We start from the raw sequence: 23,530 nt of genomic DNA on the forward strand, positions 1-23,530 counted from the left end.
TGCGATTCCTAAGTGAGAACGCATACACAGTTTAGTGCCGGAGAATGCGGCTTCTCTGATCGACTGTTTCGCAACAATACGGGGGTCCAGAATGAGATTTTCACTCTGCATGGGAGTGTGCGCTGATATGAAACTTCCTGGCAGATTAAAACTGTGTGCCCGACCGAAACTCGAACTCGGGACCTTTGCCTTTCGCGGGCAAGTGCTCTACCAGCTGAGCTACCGAAGAACGACTCACGCCCGGTACTCACAGCTTTACTTCTGCCAGTACCTCGTCTCCTACCTTCCAAACTTTACAGAAGCTCTCCTGCGAACCTTGCAGAACTAGTACTCCTGAAAGAAAGGATATTGCGGAGACATGGCTTAGCCACAGCCTGGGGAATGTTTCCAGAATGAGATTTTCACTCTGCAGCGGAGTGTGCGCTGATATGAAACTTCCTGGCAGATTAAAACTGTGTGCCCGACCGAGACTCGAACTCGGGACCTTTGCCTTTCGCGGGCAAGTGCTCTACCAACTGAGCTACCGAAGAACGACTCACACCCGGTACTCACAGCTTTACTTCTGCCAGTACCTCGTCTCCTACCTTCCAAACTTTACAGAAGCTCTCCTGCGAAACTCCCGAGTCCCGAGTTCGAGTCTCGGTCGGGCACACAGAAATACGGGGGTCGTTTGTGCGCCGGCTCACGGCGCTAGATGCGCTGAAACCTTTTACGCATGCGCGGAGCGAGCTTTGTCGACCAATCAGTGAATACTTTGGACGTGACATTGATTGCTCTTGGAGGAAGGCAGCTCCAACGTGTGAAATGTCAATTACAAAGTAATTTTAATCAGGCTATAGTGTGTTGAAAAAAGGGAGTCAATCCACTAGCAAGTGTCTGGATACAGTGGGAATTCAAACTGGATCGTTAATTTCAAGTTATTTTCATTCATCTCTAAACGAAAGACTATTGATACTTTGGGGGGGGGGGGGGGGGTCATTTGGAACATGGCACTTGCACTAAGAAGATTTCAGTTCTCATGGGTTTTGCTCTGAAAGTTACTTTGCTCTTGACTGATTAGGGGTCCGCCATGGATTTTCGACTGAAAAAGGGGTCCACCAGCTGAGAAGGTTGGGAAGCCCTGCTCTAAAGTATAAGGGAATCACAATTCATTTGTACGTGCACTCGTTCAAGCGTAATTTCCTTTTATCTTGAATTTTGGTTGTGCTGTTTACTTTTACGGTAGTGGTTTTATTTCTGGCATTTGACTTAAGATTTGCTATCAACCCAACTGGAAAAGCTCTCTGGGTGAAAGCTGTCAGTAGGAAAGATTGGAAGCCGACCAAACATAGCAAAATATTTTCTCAACATTTTCATGAAGAAGACATAGAGAGAACATTGGTTTCGTTAATCCGTACGGAGGAATATGTTGGACTACGAAAACAGCCTTTTCATACACATACTTTTCTTCGTTATTCGAAACGTATAACAAAAGTAATTACTTTACCGAAATGAAATGCGCCGTATTAATGGATTAAATATGCATTTAGGATCAGAGAAACCTCTGACGCTGCGTTATTCACGAAAGCACTGTAACATTTTCTACTTCAAACAACCGGTGAGTGCACACGATAGAAATTAAGAACAAGAAGCAGTCGTAAAGTGAAGCCTGGTAACGGTTTGGAGCACCTAACAAGGCGGCACCGACTTCAAAACAAAGAACGTCGTAAAGCGCCCCTTGACGCTCAATAATATTGCCCAGTTTTTCCCGAAGCACAATAATATTGAACGTCTAGGGGTGAGATTGGGAGGTTGCGCAATACTATTGAGAACATCAAAAACGTTTGTAATACTTTGCGCTGCCCGGAAATGTTGTGCGGTCTGTGGGCAGTGTTGACGATATCCTTGGCAGTGTCTCGCGTGCGACAGACTGTGGAGAGCACTGTGACTAGGATGCATCGAAACGTATAAATAATTTTCGGCATTGTGAGATGTTAGGGCAGATGAGTACAAAAACAAAACTATTACGAAAGAATCGCATGATTTCTTGTTCAGAAAATACTGTGAAGTTCCATGAAGGAAGATTTTTTAGAAAAATAATTAATGGAGAATTATAAATACAAGTATATGTAGAGATTTATGTTTGTGTATACATTACCTGCCCGAACATAATTATTTAGTGCATGTTTTATTGCATGACACGATACGTTTCCATTGCTGTGTCTCAAATACTTGAAGGTGAAACTTCACTAGTAAATTTAAAGTCTTCGAAAGAACTGCCAGTGGCAAAGGTACTGTACATAACAAATAAATGGTGACTTGGTGGAATTAGGTCTCTCATTTTAGTATTTGTTTTCTGATCATGCGGACATGGCCATCAGAAGAAATTCATATGGGGAGGGTGGAGGGCCGTGCAAGACTAACATTTCAATTTCGATGTGAGTTGGTAAACTCTGAGAATGTCATGCCACAAGATCTAAATATTACAGGTGACACAAAAAACATTATATCCCAGAGAACAATGATTATTCACTCAATATTTGTTACACGTACATTACTTCGATACTTAAAACAATTGATGAAGGCATAGCATTGTCTCACTGCGGTCAACCACGTAGATCATTTGGCTTAACGGTAGAATTGTGGGAAATCACTTGTAGAAGTGTACAAGAATTTTTTAATGAATGAAAACGTCGTACTTCAGATTCCAAGGGGGGAAGGGGAGGGTGCAAGTGTCTATGTTTGGGGACGCCTATGTATGCTGACAACTATTTCCAGTAATGTCTCAGATGTTGGACCATCAACACATAAAAAGTTGTGATAATCTTTTTTTTTCGTTCAACCTCAATTATCTCAAGAAGTTTTCGTAAGCAGGGTGTATATGTGGACAAGAAAAAAAAAAATTCTCGGATTTCCGATTAAAATTACACTTTCTCCTGGGTGAAAATACGCTTTTTCCGTGTTAGATGACAGTATACCTTTCCTAGGAACTGTAAAACTTATCAATCAATCCTTTGAATGGTTATGGTTTTATACACCGGTGTAGAACTTCCCGGACCTTTAGAAAACCAAACTTAGCAGAAAAAAAAACACGTTTTGGAAAGATCTTTGATGTGCAGCAACATGCACGCTGCATATTTTCGTATTACGAAAGTGTAAATTTAAATTCCGCCAAACGCCGCATGTTACCTTCCGAAGCATTAAAATCAAGCTTGCAATGCGCTTTTGTAGCCAGTCATAGCTCTTCACGTGATCTCGCCAGCCGATGACAGCGGATCTTCTAGCGTAGGATACGTGACGTAGTCAGCCAATAGCAGTATTACTGTCAAGTAGCGCGTACACACAAATAGGAAAAGTTAATGGTTTAAATTAACATACACAGCGTTACTACAAGAAAAGAAAAGCTTTCACATACAATATTGGTCTCGAAGATTAATAAGCTGCAAGAGAAGCTAAGCTTCCACATATAACGTCGATTTTTTTGCGCGTGTTACACTTTAAGGTACATCACACAAATGTGTCAGTAAAATTTTTAATAAAGACATAAATGTCTGATCTTTTGAGCTCGAAATTTTTCTAAATGTACGTCCTCAAAGACTTCACTTTTAATTGAGAGTCAAACGCTCTGTGATTTAAGAAATTCATTGTACATTCTCGCACATAATTCATCTTGCATAAAAGGAAATTTACTTTGAAAGTAACGCTTTTCAAACAACCATTCGCAATATTTTCCCGTGAGCTGTTAGAAATAGGTTCGTTTCAGCAGTTGCCAGAGAGCTCCAGAAACAGGGGTCACCGCGCTTGCGCAGCTACGATGATGCAGGAAGCCCGTATGTTCGTAGGTGTAAAACACTAAAAGATCTTACACTATGTCATAAAAGAAACAAGACATCAGAGGATACTCCTAGAACATCGGAATTTCGTGAACCATACTAAAATGCGTAATTCGGCTTAAAGTGCACATTCGAATGTCCAGATTCGGATGCAAATTTTCTTCAGTACCGGTACTGTGTTATCTCATGTTAGGTTCTTTATTATGGCATAATGCCACACGTGCTAGAAGATAAAAACATGCACTTTTGAAATGCAGCGAACAGTTGAAACTAGCCCATACTATGGAATTAAACACTTCGTTTCAAGCCGGCCGTTGTGGCCGAGGAGTTCTAGGCGCTTCAGTCTGGAACCGCGTGACCGCTGCGGTCGCAGGTTCGACCCTGCCTCGGGCATGGATGTGTGTGGTGTCCTTAGGTTAGTTAGGTTTAAGTAGTTCTAAGTTCTAGGGGACTGATGACCTCAGTTGTTAAGTCCCATAGTGCTCAGACCCATTTGAACATTTTTTTTAACTTCGTTTCAAATAAATTGACTGCCCCAGCGGAAAAGATTAATAAAAGCCAAATTTCTTTAGCAAACCGACAAAAATAACTTCATTGTTCTGCAAGGCGATTAATGCTTGACTGTCAGAAAGGTGGAGATAAAGCCTGAAACTAATAACATATTTTAGCCTTCCGTAATTATGCGAACGTATTTTAATTCATTTGATAGCTCCTGGCCATAGATATCCGTTTTGTTTGCATTTAATGTGAGAGCAATAAATGAAGAGGAAACAGCAAAATCACTAAACGTAAACACGGATCACGTGGAGACTCCCCACTACAACTCAGACTGCTCTGTCGATCAGCCCCGGATCTCCGATATTTCCGAACCGGGGCAATATTAGATAGTGGCGCCCAACCACACGTATGTAGCCAGAAGCGACTCAACTGGACATGCACAGGAGCCCGCCCGCAACTGCTCAAACGAATCTAAAGTAAACAGTTGTGACGTCACGCTCATCGGAGACAATTTGTTGTTAGGAAGCATTGCATAGTCTTCCTAAAGCCTTTTACACACTTCGCAGTTGGCGAACGCTTGTATGAGCACTGTGTTTTATTGTTGTATATGGCGTATTTCCTTTGCGGCTTAAGTTTTATTTTCGTTTTTTTTTCTCTCGTTCATGTTTTGTTGCCGCAGTATTATTCTGCAGAAGCGGGATACAATAATATCTTTTGTTAGAGTATTGGTTCTTACCCGTCAAAATCACAAAAATTTAACTGAAAACTAAAACAATGAAAAATTCCCGGAATTCCGAAAAATTCCCGGGTTTATCGCGGATGACAAAATTTCCGTGTTTTTCTCGGATTTCCCGGTGTCCCGGGTCGTATACACCCTGATGAGTGATCTTTGACGGTCTTTTACCCCATCTATCATCTACCACTTTTTTCTGTTCCAACGAAGTTGAGCAATTATCACAGTAGCAGCATCTTTATCGTCAGCATTCGGAATCACTATATTATTGCACAATGTCACTCGGCAGTCAATGGAGATTATCAATAATACATCACAATATTATTGTGCGTTATTATTGACCGTCTACGGACCGATTAAGACTGTAGCGCCAACTCCCCTTGTCATACCTCCATGACATTTACCCGAAACTTTTTACATCGCTGGTCCTTTCTTTTGTTTTAGCGGCATTGGCTTGTTTCTTAGCTTGGAAGAGAATATCTGTGTCTGTCTGTGGTTACCGTTACCTGGAAATAGACGTAAGAATGTGCTAATCATCTCTCAGTATACTAAAAGCAATTGAGTAAAACAGCGCTATTATCCACTGAATTGCGGAATCGATATGTTGAGAAATTAAGGCAAGCAAGTTTATTCAAAAATGAATAAACCCAAGGTTGGAAGAAGAATTTCGTCCGCTGCCGCCTAAACAACGGTAAGAGAAAGAGAAGCAAAATAATATCATTTCATAGTCACACTGAAATATTAGATATGCATACCATATCTTCTGTTAGGACTAACTGTCGTGTTCGTAGATGTTCTCCCCTATCTTTTGACAATGAAATTCGAGGACTTGTCTGCTATTCCCACTTATGCTCCGTATCATATTCTGTTATATCTTGGGTAACTCTGTGCACTCATTAAGAACATCCTTAGCCCATACTAATCCGTGGTGTAACTTTGTGGTGCTGGCGTACATATCACACCGCGGCAAGAACAGTGACACAACTCAAGAACGCAGTGCTTGAGAAAAACCGAATTAGAGAAATCTATCAAACTTTTGTTGAAATAGTATAAGCGTCTTTTAAATTTCACGTTCGTAATTTTGGCAGTAATTTCCATTATAGTCTACACAACGGTAATATTGACATGTTGTTCTGTACTCGTCGAATATGGGTTGTTATCAGGTCATTATTAATTAATTCCTTGAGTTGTGTCACTTCCCTTGACTTTCTAACAGCGTTTTTGTTATTGCCCCTCTTGTAATACTTTTACCACTTTTCCACAACAAATAATATACTTTCTTTTACTTACTGTAGTAAAATACGACATTCGAACCCCCATCAGGCAAAATTAGTACTCAAGTTAAAATAAAAATAAAAAAGAAGTTAAAATTGTTGTAATAGAAAAATACAAAATGCAAAATTGTAATTAATAAAAATTAATACAATTTAATCAGGAACATCAAATATGTACAATTTAAAGGACACAATTTACGAAAACATAGAATCATAAATGTTCTTATATAACGTAGCAGTACTTTTCGCCGAGAAAAGGGATTCATTATGAATTTTCTTTGAAGCAGAAATTTCCATTTCTTGCTTGTGCACTGCAACGCACAAAATTTCCTAATATTTGTAACAGCTGTAATTGTCAAAACAGTGACTGCATGCGTGTCTGAAGGACAATGTAAGATACAGACCCTGTATAAACACAGACATTGTAATAATCAATGACATTAAAAATTACACTCAACTTACCTTGTACATGAGAAGTGTCACAACTCAGTGCCGTGTTTGATCCACGCACACCCGCCAGTAGCAACGCCGACGTGAAACTGTTCTTGTCGCGGCATATCATGAAGCAGCCTACAACGAAACTGACACAACTACCCCAATGTTACCAAACTGCAAGATTGAGATGTGACGTTCTTCGTATACATAGCAGCACTTTACATGTAGTTTTCAGTGACAGAAACTAAAAATTACCGTTTTTTGACTTGTGTCACCTTGCTTGCTGGGTAGCATACACCATCGTGGGATTTGTTGTTGGCGATATTGACTCATACGGTAGAAACTCTTAAAAATCATTCAGTGAACAGTAGACGGTAAAACAGTATGCGTTTGTATGACACTTCCTTACGCATTTTACACAAAAAAGCAAGTTTCATTTTTGACAGCCTCCAGCAAAACCGAAAAAAATGAGTGATAAAAGATAAATACCCAATGATAGGCTGAAATATTTCATTATGGTACATTCCTGTACTGTATAGAGTTCATCGCAGCAGTTGAGAACTTTTCTCTGTAATATGTTATTTATTCGTATACTCTTCTACAATTGTTTCACGCTAAATTAATCAGCATTCTGTAAACTGTGGGCTTACTCGTCATTTGACCAAGTATAAGAAGTTTTGACTCGCATCGTCCCACATAACCTGATAAACAAACAGAAATCGAACATTCTAGGACATCTGTCCAGTTAACAAATAGGTGCTGATTGTTTAGTGACATAGCGCAAAATACATAAAGTCGCGACATTCTCTGGTGTTAAAGTTGTTAGCGTTAGACAGATGGAGCGACAGTAGCGATCCAAGTGGTGAGAAAGCAGTCACATGCGTCATGAAGATAACGAATGTTTTTAATTATTTTTCACTTCATTAACGAAATAATTGCTCATTTCTGCGTTCCATGCCATAATACATTACAAAGATACATGAATTATCGTGAAGTAAATGTAAAAACAGCCGAACCTCACCTATTCAATAACATAAGCTACAACATTTTCATGAAGAGATACTTTCGAATATGTGCATAATTACAACTTACTCCGCTGACAGCAAGACAATATAAATACATAAGAAGCACATATTTCTGTTGCTGTCTGTTCTTATTAAGTTAAGCCGTCCTCTCACGGGACGTGAAAATGCACTTGTATGAGGAGATGATTACGTTACAGCGTTACACCGCGGAGCGTGAAATAAAGAATCTGTCATGCTAGATTTTTGCCTCGAGGAGGAAAACGTGGCCAATCATTGCAACATCGTATTACGTCATAAGCAGAACATAGGAACAGCCATACAATATAATGGTAAACAACGTATTTGGTGGGCTTTATTTCTCGTAGAATACGTGATAGGAATATAACCTGTTTCACAGCATCAGCAAGTTGGGGCTCTCTCGAAACCACGTCGTTTTATTACGATTGTTTATAATAATAGATGGTGGTGACTGCAATTTACCCTCGATATGTTGACGAAATTACATGTTTAAATCCGGAGATACTCGTAAAATATCATCCGAAACTGTGCCACACGCATCCTCTGAAAATTATTTCGAGCAATTAGCTCATGAGCCCAATCGAATAGCAAACAGTTGTAAAAAACACACTTCATCTTCTAGCAAGCAGTAATCCTGAACTAATAATAAGCATCCTTAACAGATACAGGGGTTAGTGAACACAGGGTTGTCGTAGCAAGACTGAATGCCATAACGTCCAAATCCAGCAAAAATAAACGAAAATATATCTATTTAAAAAAGTAGAGAAAAATTCGCTGAGCGCTTCTCAGAGAGACAGGCTCCACTCCCTCCAACTTAACAGTGTAGATCTTAACTTAAAAGTGTAGATCAAATATGGCATGAATTAAGAAAAATAGTAGCGACAGCAACTGACAATTTATACCAAATCAGTTAACAAACGACATGGTAACCAAAACAGGCCAGAACACTGTTGCAGAAACAACGAAAACAGCATGCTAGATATAAACGAACCAAAACCCCCAAGTTTAGCTATCTTTTACAGAAGTTCGAAATTTAGCGCGGATTTCAATGCGAGAGTCCACAACGGACTTTGTCACTAAAACCTGGCAGAAAATCCAAAAGGATTTTGATCGTATATAAAGTATGCTAGCGGCAAGACACAATCAATGCCTTGTCTGCGCGATAGGAATGGAAATGCTATCGATGACACTGCTGCTAAAGCGGAGTTATTAAACACAGCGTTCGTAAATTCCTTCACCAAAGAAATGCCAGGATGTACTCAAGAACAGCTGCCAAGATGGGTAACTTGGAAGTGGATATCCTTGGAGTAGTGAAGCAACTCAAATCACTTAATAAAAGCAAATCCTCCGGACTAGATTGTATACCAGTTAGGTTCGTTTCAGAACATGCTGATTTAATAGCTCCATACCTAACAACCATATACAATCGTTCGCTTGACGGAAGATTCGCACCCAAAAAACTTGAAAGTTGCACAGGCCACACCAATATCCAAAAAAGGCAATAGGAGTATTCCACTAAGTTACAAACCGATATCATTAACGTCGGTAAGCAGCAGGATTTTTGAATGTATGTTGTGTTCGAACGTTATGAATTACCTCGAAGAGAACGGTCTATTGACACACAGCCAGCACGGATTTAGAAAGATTAGCTCTTGTGGAAAACAACTAGCTCTTTACTCACACGAACTGTTGAGTGCTGTCGACAAAGGATTTCAAATTGATTTCGCATTTCTAGATTTCCAGAAGGCTTTTGACACCGCTGCTCACAAGCGGCTTACAATCAAATTGCTTTCTTATGGACTATCGTCTCAATAACGCGGCTGGATTCGTGATTTCCTGTGACAGAGGTCACAGTTCGTAGTAATAGACGGAAAGTCATCGGGTAAAACGGAAGTAATTTCTGGCGTTCCCCAAAGTAGTGTTACAGCCACTCTATTGTTCCTCGTCTATACAGGGTGAAAAGTATTTAAACCGACAAACTCTGGGAGGTTGTAGGGGACATCAAAACAAATATTTTTCACTAATGTTATTTTTTCCTATGAGGAGTATTTAAAGCAGTAGAGGAAGATTTATCTGGCGGCAAATTAATTAAACCAACAAACACTTTTCCATTTTTTTATGACCAACACCCAACACATTAACACAAACCATTTTCAGTTACAGTAGATTTTAAAAAATGCCTCCATTGACACGTAAGCAAAGGTTACACCGTCGGATGATGTTCTGTCTGACACGGGCAAAACCCCAGGAGTATCCTGAATTATTGCTGCTGCTGCTATCCGGGCAACCAGATCTTCTGTAGCAACAGGAGTTACGTAAACAAGGTTGCGCATCTCTCCCCACACAAAAAAGTCCAGAGGGGACATATCTGGGGATCGAGCAGGCCATGGTACAGGGCCACCTCTGCCAATCCACTTTTCTGGGAACCGTCGGTCCAGGAATCGACGCACACGACGACTGAAATGCGTCAGCGCCCCGTCATGTTGGAACCACATGCGTTGTCTTGTAGGGAGCGTGACATCTCCCAACAATTCGGGCAATGCTCTGGCGAGAAAATCGTTATAGTGCCTGCCATTTAATGGCCTAGGTAGCAGATACGGCCCAATTAAACGGTCCCCAACAATACCGACCCACACATTAACGAAGAACCTTTTTTATGACCAAGAGACAACAACTAGGTAGCACACACGGCCCAATTAAAGAGTCCCCAACAACATCGACCCACACATTAACGTAGAACCGCACTTGATGTGCGCTAGTAACTGTGGCATGTGGGTTATCCTCACTCCAAACTTGCGAATTGTGCATGTTGAAGACTCCATCACGCCCGAACGTTGCTTCATCGGTAAACAACACAGAGGATGTAAACGTAGGATGCATTTCACACTGTTCCAGGTGCCACTGCGAAAACTGTGCTCTGGATGGATAATCAACTGGTTCCACTTTGTGGACACACTGTAAGTGAAATGGACGTAACAATTGCTCTCGAAGCACTGTTCTTACATTCGCCTGATTCGTACCCATGTTACGTGCAATTGCACGAGTGCTGACTGAAGGATCCCGCTCCACGCGCTGCGAGACAGCTTCCTCAAATTGCAGCGTTCTTACCGTGCGGCAGCGTCCCTGTCCAGGTAATCTGCTACATGACCCGGCCTCACGCAGACGTTGGTACACAGCAGCAAAGGTCGTATGGTGCGGGATACGGCGATTAGGATATTGTTGTTGATAAACCCGCTGTGCAGCTCGTCCGTTCCGTGGTGCGCGACTTAGTACGCGCCAACCATATCAGTGCACTCACCACAGATGTATCGCTCCACTAGTAAACAGAGACAATGCACTACTACATTGGTGGACAGCAGTTGCCTACAACTGAAGAGCGTAATACACCCTCTAACAACTGAAGACCGTAATACAGTCTCCACCGGTTTACATAATCATCATAGGAAAAAATGACATTAGGGAAAAATATTTGTTTTGATGTCCCCCTACAACCTCCCAGAGTTTGTCGGTGTAAATACTTTTCACCCTGTATAAACGATTTAGGGTACAATATGAGCAGCTTCCGTTTATCGTCTAGTAGTCATCAGAAGATCAAAACCAATTCCAAAACAATTTAGATATCTGTATACCTAAATATTGAAAAGTGTGAGGTCATCCACTCTCGAGTGCTAAAAGGAATCCGTTAAACATTGGTTACACGGTGGATCAATCTAATCTAAATGCCGTAAATTCAAATAAATACCTAGGAATTACAATTATAAACAACCTAAATTGGGAAGAACACACAGAAAATGTCGTGGGGAACACTTACAAGATGCAACACACATAATAAAGAGACTGCCTACACTACGTTTGTCCTTGCACTTCTGGAATACTGCTGCGTGATGTGGGATCCTTGCCAGATAGCATTAACGGACTACATTGAGAAGGTTCAAAGAAGGGCAGCACGTTTTGTATTATAGAGAAATAGGGGAGAGAGTGTCACGCACATGATTTCGGGTGGATATCATTGAAACAAAGGCGTTTCTCACTGCGGCGGGATCTTGTCACGAAATTTTAATCACTAACTTTCTTCTCCGAATGCGAAAATATTTTGTAGATGCTCATCTGCATAGGGAGAAACGATAATCATAATAAAATAAGGAAATCACAGCTCGCACGAAAGATACATCTTATCTTTTCTCTGTGCGCTGTTCGAGAGTAGAATAATACAGTGTTAATGTGAAGGCACTTAAGTGTGATTTGCAGAGCCACAAAGATGTAGCTGTAGATATAGATACGAAATTACGTATCGGAAGTAAACGGTTTCTTATAGTTGATGTTCTTATTGCTATAACTTGTGTGTTACGAACACAATATGGCACAATGATTTATCCACCTCGGTATGTCAAATCTGCAGTGGGAGCGTCATGCATCTTGCATAATAAAGATGACAGTAGAGGGGACTCTTTGTCAATGAGAACAAGAGGTGACCGAGATGTGTAACCAGTGGCACCCCATACCATCACGCCGGGTGATACGCCATTATGGCGATGACAAATCCATGCTTCCAATGTGTGTTCACCATGATGTCGCCAAATGCACTTGCGACCATCATGATGCTGTAAACAGAACCAGGATTCATCCGAAAAAATGACGTTTTGCCATTCGTGCACCCAGGTTCGTAGTTGAGTACACAATCGCAGGCGCTCCTGTCTGTGATGCAGTATCAAAAGGCAACCGCAGCCATGGTCTCCGAGCTGATAGTTAATGCTGCTGCAAACGTCATCGAACTGTTCGTGCAGATGGTTGTTGTCTTGCAAACATCCCCATCTGTTGACTCAGGGATCGAGACGTTGCTGCACGATCTGTTACAGCCATGTGGATAAGATGCCTGTCATCTCGACTGCTAGCGATACAAGACCATTGGGATCCAGCACAGCATTCCGTATTACCCTCCTGAACCCACCGATTCCATATTCTGCTAATAGTCATTGGATCTCGACCAAAGCGAGCAGCAGTGTCACGATACGATAAACCACAATCACAATAGGCTACATTCCGACCTTTATCAAAGTTGGAAACATGCTGGTACGCATTTCTCCTCCTTACACGAGGCATCACAACAACGTTTCACCAGGCAACGCCGGTCAACTGCTGTTTGTGTATGAGAAATCGGTTGGAAACTTTCCTCATGTCAGCATTTTGTAGGTGTCGCCACTGACGCCAGCCTTGTGTGAATGCTCTGAAAAGCTAATCATTTGCATATCACAGCTTCTTCTTCCTGTCGGTTAAATTTTGCATCTGTAGCCTGTCGTCTTCATGGTGTAGAAATTTTAATGGCCAGTAGTGTATGAACACCTAACTCTCCGTTTATGGACAGGCTCATGTTTGAACCTTGTTGGTAAATATCTGTTTCAGTAATGGCGAGCTGCTTCAAAAAACTCATCTCATCCATTCGAATGAAACTATAAGACGAATCTTGATGTTGCTATCTCTGTGATGAAGTACGTTGTTTCAAAGCGTTGGTAGTCAACATAACATCGAGAATATGGCTATTATGCAAGTGCAGAGTGACATTACACGCTATAATTTAACTATATTCAGTTTAAAACAGAAATTATGTATTTCAGGTCGTTGTACAGCATTAGGTAGTGCTCCTCTAGCAGCAGTTCACTATTCAAGGCATCAGTGAGAATAGTAGGGCAAAGTGGGTTCTGGCACTTTTGTTTTTGCTGGTTTCATACATTCTGGGGCAAGCATACAATAAGGGGCAAACCTACTGTTATGCTAATTAATTTATGACACCATGTGGATTGATTTATGACCCGTGGAGTTAATACATCCTTCTGATAAACCTCCCAACCCTCTCCCCCTCCTCCACCACTACTCTGACAAATCCTCAACCCACCCCCTCCCATTCACTGATATAAGCACACTTTTGATATCAGTTTAATTGACAAATTAAGGTAATTGATCAATTAAATACCCCCTCCTCTGTAAAATACCCACATCCCCACCTAACACAGAAAAAAAGTGGTGGGAAATTCGCTCAATCTGTGCAGTGCTATTGATGAGGAGGGTTCAAAGTTTTACCCTGTCCAGAAACTATATGTCCTAATTACAGAATTACACTCCTGCAGGTTGGAGATGCTGTGTTGTTGAAAAATTTTCCCATGTGCGAACACCTTGATGTTCAGGGATCGACTCAGTTAGTGCACAATGCCGCCACCAGAGGGTGTTCCACCATTGCCTCCTCTCCCCCCACTGGCAGGAAAAATCGCCGAGCTGGTGGACTGGAAGAATCCCACTACACGAAATTCAACTACTTCACAGAGATTGTAATAATTGTTATAACCAGGAATAACACAATACAGGGTTATTACAAATGATTGATGCGATTTCACAGCTCTACAATAACTTTATTATTTGAGATATTTTCACAATGCTTTGCACACACATACAAAAACTCAAAAAGTTTTTTTAGGCATTCACAAAAGTTCGATATGTGCCCCTTTAGTGATTCGGCAGACATCAAGCCGATAATCAAGTTCCTCCCACACTCGGCGCAGCATGTCCCCATCAATGAGTTCGAAAGCATCGTTGATGCGAGCTCGCAGTTCTGGCACGTTTCTTGGTAGAGGAGGTTTAAACACTGAATCTTTCACATAACCCCACAGAAAGAATTTGCATGGGGTTAAGTCGGGAGAGTGTGGAGGCCATGACATCAATTGCTGATCATGATCTCCACCACGACCGATCCATCGTTTTTCCAATCTCCTGTTTAAGAAATGCCGAACATCATGATGGAAGTGCGGTGGAGCACCATCCTGTTGAAAGATGAAGTCGGCGCTGTTGGTCTTCAGTTGTGGCATGAGCCAATTTTCCAGCATGTCCAGATACACGTGTCCTGTAACGTTTTTTTTGCAGAAGAAAAAGGGGCTGTAAACTTTAAACCGTGAGATTGCACAAAACACGTTAACTTTTGGTGAATTGAGAATTTGCTGCACAAATGTGTGAGGATTCTCTACCGCCCAGATTCGCACATTGTGTCTGTTCACTTCACCATTAAGAAAAAATGTTGCTTCATCACTGAAAACAAATTTCGCACTGAACGCATCCTCTTCCATGAGCTGTTGCAACTGCGCCGAAAATTCAAAGTGTTTGACTTTGTCATCGGATGTCAGGGCTTGTAGCAATTGTAAACGGTAAGGCTTCTGAATTAGCCTTTTCCGTAAGATTTTCCAAACCGTCGGCTGTGGTACGTTTAGCTCCCTGCTTGCTTTATTCGTCGACTTCCGCGGGCTACGCGTGAAACTTGCCCGCACGCGTTCAACCGTTTCTTCGCTCACTGCAGGCCGACCCGTTGATTTCCCCTTACAGAGGCATCCAGAAGCTTTAAACTGCGCATATCATCGCCGAATGGGGTTAGCAGTTGGTGGATCTTTGTTGAACTTCGTCCTGAAGTGTCGTTGCACTGTTATGACTGACTGATGTGAGTGCATTTCAAGCACGACATACACTTTCTCGGCTCCTGTCGCCATTTTGTCTCACTGTGCTCTCGAGCGCTCTGGCAGCAGAAACCTGACGTGCGGCTTCAGCCAAACAAAACTGAGTTTTTCTACGTATCTGTAGTGTGTCATGACCATATGTCAATGAATGGAGCTACAGTGAATTTATGAAATCGCTTCAATCATTTGTAATAGCCCTGTAAATATATCACCATTCTATGGTTTATTGACACAACACTGATACAAAATAATTCTTTTAACAAGCACCAACTTGTTGATGAACTCTTTAAGTAAATTATATAAACTGATGATGATTATGCCAATGTCCAAGAAGTTCAAGTGAACTGCAGAATTCTGGCAGAAATCACAAGTCCGTTGACATCCCAAGCCTGGTGAACATTTAAGTCCAAGTTCCAGTACAGCATTCGGATTGTAAGACCAGAGTGCAGTCAAATCAACATCAAACAGCAGATCCACCACTGTGTAGCACTTCCTGACCCGGACCTTGTCGTTACCAGTTGCATCTGTAACCCATGAGCTGGTAATGGGAAAATAATCTATAGTGGTGTCTGCTTCTTCATCGATGTGAAAATACAATTTGTCAAATTCTGGATCAGGTCCTTACGGAAGGCAGCAGAGGGCATCAGCATTGGCATGCTCAGTCGTGTTGCAGAAGTCCACTCAAAATAAAGCCCCGTGCTGGAGGTGAAGAGCAGTCCAGTCTAGAATCTTTGCTGCTGGACTGAATAAGATCAGCGGTTCATAGTCTGTGACAAATTGAAACTTTGAGCCATAAACAAAAATGTGGGCTTTCTTTAATGTGAAGATAATGGCCAGTGCTTGCATGACAGTCAATGTTTTTGATGCATTGGCCACAGAGTGCTCAGAGCCATCTGCCTCCCTGTGTGCCAAGACTGCTCCATACCTGTATCAGATGCATCCATTGCAGCAACTATCGGTTTTGTTGGATCAAAATGTTTGAGGCACATGGCCATCAACAACTGGGATCTCAACCTGTGAAAGGCGTGCTCACAAGCTGGTGTTCACTGGAAAGGCAGCCCTTTTTTGCATAGCTGGTATAAGGGGGAAGGGGGAGTTTCCATTGCCACTGCGGGTAAGAACTTTCAGCAGTACAATATCTTCTCCAGAAAGGAACAAAGTTACTTAACTGTTGTTGGTTTGGAAAGTCTGATTATGGCTTCGACGTGTTTATCCAGTTGTTGAATGCCTGAGCTGGAAATAATATTGCCAATGTACTCAAACTCTGGCTGGAAAAAACAACATTTTTCTTTTCTGCTGTTTAGGCCAGCCTCTCTTAAGATGTTGAATAAAGATTTCAGATTGCGAAGGTGTTCCTCCATGGTTGTCCGTGTTACAATGATATGGTCTATATAGTTAATACATCTATCCATTTTGAGTACTAATTGTTCCAGAAACAATTGGAAAATGCCAGGGCATTTGATATACCAAACATTAAGCATTTCAAATGATAAAGCCCATGTGGCGTGTTAAGTGTAAGAAACTGCCAAGATTCCACATCAAGGGAAGTTGGAGTTATGCATCCACTAGGTCTGTTTTAGAGAAGAAGTTTCCATCTTTTAATTTTGACAGTAATTTTTCCGGTTTGGAATTCAATATGAGTCAATCTCTGACTGGACATTGGCAGTATAAAATCATCACATAGGCGAACCTTTACCTGTGGCTTTCGTACTGTGACTAATGGGGTAGCCTATTGACTAGAAGGAATAGGTTCTAGAATTCCAATTGCAGTTAGGCAATCCAATTCTTTCTTTACGTGGTCTCTGAGAGCTAACAGAATGGCATGGGCTCGAAAGTACTGAGGCTGTGCATTTTGTTTCAGTGCGATGTGCGCCTCACAATCCTTTGCAGTGCCAAGTTCCAGGGTGAACAGGTCCTGATAATCCTGGCAAAGTGTCTCTATGTCTGAGTACAGAACATCTTCGGATACCAAATTCACAGAATTGTCTATTGCAAATCCAAATTTCTGAAAAGAGTCCAGTCCAAACTAGTTCTCAGAAGAATCACTGTTAACGACTAAGAAGGTAATGTGGCAGGTGAAATTATGATATTTCGTTGGCAGTTCAACTTGACCACATGCTGGGATGGTATGTTTGTTACACACCATTAGACATCTCATCGTTTCAAACATGTGCACTCAGAATGCTCATGTCTGTGCTGGTGTCTACTTGCAACTCAACTGGTTTCTCTGTAATTTACACTGGAACAAAAAGCTTATTGGAGGTCTCTTGATGGTCGATTGTGGCTACAAATTAACATCCATCTGTTGGGCAGGAGGCTGTCTTGCCTGATTGGACTTACAGAAGCTATATGCCTGTTGGAAGGAAAGTGTTGACAATTACCCCATCTATCAGGACCGTCTTCACATTGATGTTTTTCGAAACAATCTGGGCAAGACGCCAATTGTTCCGGTACCCAAGACCGGTTTGATCGGCTCGAGCGGGTCAGAGGAAATTGTTAGTTAATGCTACAGCATCTCACTTGTACTGTTGCTACATCCAAATCGCCACTAGTTGCTGGCTCAGATGTGTTTACATTGATGGCTGCTATATCGATCCACAACTTTAGTTTCTTGCCTGCTGCTCGCTTTACTTCGAAGCTTTATGCTAAGTCCAAAACTTTGTCTAATGATGGGTCTTCAGGTTTAAGTGCCTTGAGCTGAAATCCCTGTTGGGAGTACCCCAATGATCATGTCCCTGATAATTTTTTCTGCATAGGACTCCTTACTTTTAGGAGCAACAAAATGGCATTTTCACCCTAAACTTTGCAATTCTGTGGTTGCTTCATCAGGTTCCTAGAATATTTCACCTAACTGAACCCTCCTCCTCTGCCACTTTTAATATCAGATTAATTAATTAATTAATTAATTAATTAATTTGATCAATTAATTACCCTTTCCCCTTCTGGGAATTTCCCCAGCCCTCCCCTCTTCTCCCCCCCTTCCCCCTCCCACCCAGAAAAAATCATTGGGAAAATCACTCAATAAGTGCAGAGCTATTAGTGTGGAAGGTTCAAGTATTACCCAGTCCAGCAACTCCATGACCTAATTATGTAATTACATGCAGCAGATTAGAGGCATTTTCTCGTTGGAAAATTTTCACGTGTGTACTCACCTAGACACCGAAATGTCACCTAGACATGGGGGGATTGACTCAGCCAGTCCTCAATGCCACCACCAGAGAGAGGTCTCCACGCCTCACAGAAAAAACTGGTGAGAAAAATAACTGAGTTGGTGTACTGGAAGGATACCATGACAGGAAACTCAACTACATTTCAGAGGGTATAATAATATATTGTTTATTTTTAAAATACAGACTGATATTTGCATGTAATAATAAAGTACTAAGTAATTGGTCCTGTGTGCTCATTTTAGTCTGATTTGCCTTCAGCACTTTCAACTGAATTATCTTCTTTTGCAGCTAATACAAGTTTCCCCAGGTGAAATTCCCTTATTTACAGACAAGTTTTAGCATTTTTCCCTGACAAATTTTGAGATCTCAAGGGTAAGTAAGGACATACATTGACCAAAAAAAGTAAGGATTTCTGTATTTCTCCCCCATATAAGCAAAAATCTTAAGTACTAATATCAACATCCTTTGTGGTGAACTTCTTTTAGATGGAGAAAGCAAGTCAAATGGTATGTGTGTTTCATTAACACCACTGCTGTTATTTTATTTCAATAAAACAAAACACATTGGTGACAAAAATATGCATTTCCTTGGAGTCACAAGACAGATTTAAAGTACCTTCAGTGATTTCAGAAATAACTCCGGAAAAAGTAGGATTCTTGAAAGAAGTGTATAAGGCAAGGAAGAGTTGTGCAAACCAACACTATAGGTGACCACCAATAAAATGTTGGTTCTACTATGTTTGTTATTGTTGGTTATTAGTCACTGTGTTCTGTCTATTATTTTACAGGTATTGTGTGAATTTTCTTTTGAGGAATACATGAGTACATAGTGTACAAACAGTCAGTGACTGCAATTTTCTTCTTATTGTTAATACTTTCTCTTATATATAAATTACTTTCAAAGTGCCAAAATGTACTAGAATAAATAAAATGTCTATAAAATGCTGCACTGTACAATGTACTCGCAGTGAGACAATCACAATTCCCGCTGAGGAGCACTGCAGTCCTGTGTTCTTGGATAAACCACAAAAATTCACCGCTCTATGCCACACACAAACAGACCCAACCTGTAGGCAGTTCGATGAGACTAGATTTGATGGGCAGAGCTTGCACATTAGTGGGAAACGATTGGCTTCAGATCAGCAGATACCCACAGAAATGGCCTGCAGTTTTGGCCTGTTATGGAAGTCCACTCCTGTGGCCAGAGCTATTGACATGTCACAGACTGTGTTGATGAAATGAGACCATGGTTATTAATCCAAGTAACAGATAACTTGCACATATACTCTGATAATCAATACCGATGAGGATAGGTAGCAACTCTCAATAATGGAATCATTTCATCTACTGAGACAAAAACGAGATTTTTGTAGTGCTTTTTTTTTTTAATCCTTGATATTTTCCTGGCACATTTGAAATTCCCTGACTTCCAGAACTTAAGGCAACCCTGCGATTTTTCAGGTCTATCTTCATGGATTCCTGGCCTTTTTGAGCCTTACATATATGAAATTCATGGTCTTGTTGACACTGTCTTTCCTTGCTCAGCTATTGAATGCTTGAGTTTTTTAAGCAAAAGTCTCACATTACACACAAGTGTCCTTGTGAGGAGTGTGCAACTGCAAGTTGAATTCGTTATTAATTTTACAAAATGTGTTTCTGCAACTGGTCCTTTCTCTTTACTTTCAGCATGTTATTTGTAAAAATTATAAAGCAATCGAATATTCACATTTTCTGGTAAACATCTTCTGTTTCAGTTGTCAGATCTAGTATAATGTGTTTGATAAAAAGGGATGCAATGCTACATGACCTCATAGTACTACAATATTTTTCTTACACAATTTTGTTACCAGGAACTGTCTTGCCTCCTTTATCTGAACATGGAGGCTCATTGAGCTTTACCTTTTTTATGGCTTGGATCAGATTCCATCAAGGGTTTAGAAAGTTTTGCAGAAATACTTCTTGCATGCTGTTACTATTCTAACATCAATTATCACATGAAGAATGTTAGTAGTTTTTTTTTTTCTGCCAATAACATTGTGGCACTTTCTGTTTCACAAAACAATGTAGAACTTATCTTTGGCTGTTGTGTCTCAGATACTGTACATGTGTAAGATTCTAAACACATGAATGTAATCATTTTGGTGTAAAGTATAATATAACAAAAATAAAAATAAAATTGAATGACCATAACCAGATGGCTTTAAATGTGATAGAAACTACTCACCCCTAGATTCATTATAATTGCGAATAACAGGTTTCCTGATGCTGTCTGTATCTGTATCTTATGGTGAATCTCACTGAATACAATTCAAACAATTAAACAAGTAAAATCCTATTACTTGATCAATTAGGTCAAACATCTGCAGGCAATTAAGAAAATTCAAAACAACAGCAGGTAGTGTGGTGTAGCTTCTAACTACACCACTACAACTGTCCACGCAAGATGTGTCTACTTACAGCAGAAATGTGTGCTGCTACCTATCTGTTTGCTGTTTGAGTTACATATTACATGACTTCCTCTGTTATCATCAGAACCCACTTGAACAGAATCCGAAACCCTATTGAATAAAAGTAAGAGAAAATGGCTTTGGATTTTAAGGGGCTCACTTTTTATAAAAAGCATGTTAATCTCTACTCCTGCATTTCCCTTTACACTATTAGTCATATTGTTTTACTTTCACTCCAAGAGCCTTTATGTCTGACATGTCATAAAGCCTTTTTCTCATCCCTACATAGAGCAGTACTACATATATTTAGCACTTGTGCCCGTTGTCTTAACTAGACATCAGAAATGAGCTCCATATGCTAACAATAAGTTCAATCTTACCAGTGGGTCTCCTAACACTGGGAGACTCAACTCATTAGTCTCCACAACTGCCCATTTAACTGAAAACATGTCATTCGAGTTTTTTGTTGGGCACAAGTAGACTATACCAGTGTAGAAAAGAGAACAATAACTCAAGTTCACAAGTACAGCACTGCCACTGCATTGTAACCATTGGATATGATGATTATTATATACTTATACAATGGCTGATCATTTAGCATTTAACCTCTATTCAGAAAATTTCCAACAATTACAAAATTATCTAGTCTGTGAGAACAGTACATGAAAACAACATGAGGAATAAGTGCATTCTCTAAATGGTGATTAAATATTAAAATAAGTTTACAGCAACCTTCTAAAAAGTTACAGAAATTAATGTCTAGCTACAAGACTTGCTATTAGCCCATAAATGCGAGATGGAAAAAGAAGCATTTTTTGCTCCAGAGAGAATGAGTCGATGCAATTGCAGTGCCACAGCTACTCTCAGACTCACATCCTTCGAACTGTATCAGGAAACAAGGATGCCAGTACAGCACTGGTGTAAAAGTGGCACCTCGGTTTCTGATATTTGGACTCATACTTGCACCATTTTTGATCTGTAGTCTTGACTGTTACGTATTGTCCCTTACTTGCAAAGTGCTATTTTAATACTTTTTGTTTTTTATTGCTTAAGCAGTACCTGTATTATATAAATGTACTGAATCGCAATTTTTCACGGAAAATAGCTGATGAAGGTAGAAATAAATTTGTCTGCCAAAGTAATAGTTTGATAACTGGTATTTATTATACTGGTATTTAATAAACTGTCAAATATGAATTCATCAACTACTTTAATCATTTTCCAGACTCGTATTTAAATTGTGATAGACCTGTTGATTATGGGCAAATGAGGAATAATGATAGCTAATTTGATCTCGGTATGTGTTAATTTTGTCCTAATGAGCAAATATATATTTACCTATTAAGTGTAATTTACCAATTATTGTGGAAAGTTTTGCCTTGTAGTATTACTTGCCTCTTCTGATGTGGTGCAACACACTGGTGTCTGAAACTTTCTAGAAACCTATAAACATTTCCAATAAATAATCATGTGTGCAGCAAGACCTTGTAAATGTATTTTTCTGCGTAATGCCCTGTGCATAAAGCACTATTGTTATAGTTCTGAATTCCATATGCACAACTATTTATTCATCCTCTGTAATATTTTGCAACAGCAGGCTGCTAATTTGTAAGTCTCTAAATTTTCAATCTGTGTTCCTACAAACACATTGTGTTGTCACACTATAGAAACTTGTTTTATAGTTCATAATTCGTTTAATAAGAAGATTGTTCACTTTTTTATCCCATACAATATTTTGTTACACTACATAGATCTTTTCTTTGCTGTATCTGAAATTTTAGTGCTGCCAGAAACTGATATGCAAATTAAAATCGCCATCATACCTTTTCACTAAACCACAATAAATTCGAAAAATGTTCTCATACTGTGTTTCATCTTAACACTTTCATTCCAAAGCGTTACTGGACCAGCATCTTCTTGCATGATTCATATAGTCACTGCTCTCTCATCCTCAGTCAAAATCACAAGGAACTTAAGAGGAAAGCAATGTAAATGATGGCATTATGATTTGTAGTGTTTGTTCATAAATGAGGGTTTACTTGTGTTGATAAGATATACTGCCTTCCTCCCTTTAAATAAATGAAATTGTTAAAAAAAAACAATATAAAAAATTCCCTGTGAGAGTGCAAGTACTTTATCACTATAAAACTTATCAACTCTTAAGAATCTGCAACATGCAATTATATGAGTAACTGAAGCCCTCAGTTGCCGACAGGTGTTGTTGATATACCTCGATGTGGACAGCTGAAAAATGTATGCCCCGACCGGGACTCGTACCCGGGATCTCCTGGTTACATGGCAGACGCTCTATCCATCTGAGCCACCGAGGACACAGATGAATAGCGTGACTGCAAGGACTTATTTCTTGCACGCTTGCCGTGAGCCTCACATTCCCAACTGTCCACAATTCTACATATGTAATGCACTTTATAGACATTTGCCCATCCACTCATTACTCGCGCACGCTTTGGCGATTCCCGTAAGAGTTTGGGCAACCTGTGCGCATTTGCACAGACGAAGGTCAATGGCTGGGTAGCCTTTAAGTACATATATGAAGACAGTAACTGTTCTCGAAAGAACAGATACTGTTGATGACCGTGCAGCTTTTCCCTTTCGAGAACAGTTACTG

Source organism: Schistocerca nitens, chromosome 6, assembly GCF_023898315.1.
Source record: "Schistocerca nitens isolate TAMUIC-IGC-003100 chromosome 6, iqSchNite1.1, whole genome shotgun sequence".
Lineage (NCBI taxonomy): Eukaryota > Metazoa > Arthropoda > Insecta > Orthoptera > Acrididae > Schistocerca > Schistocerca nitens.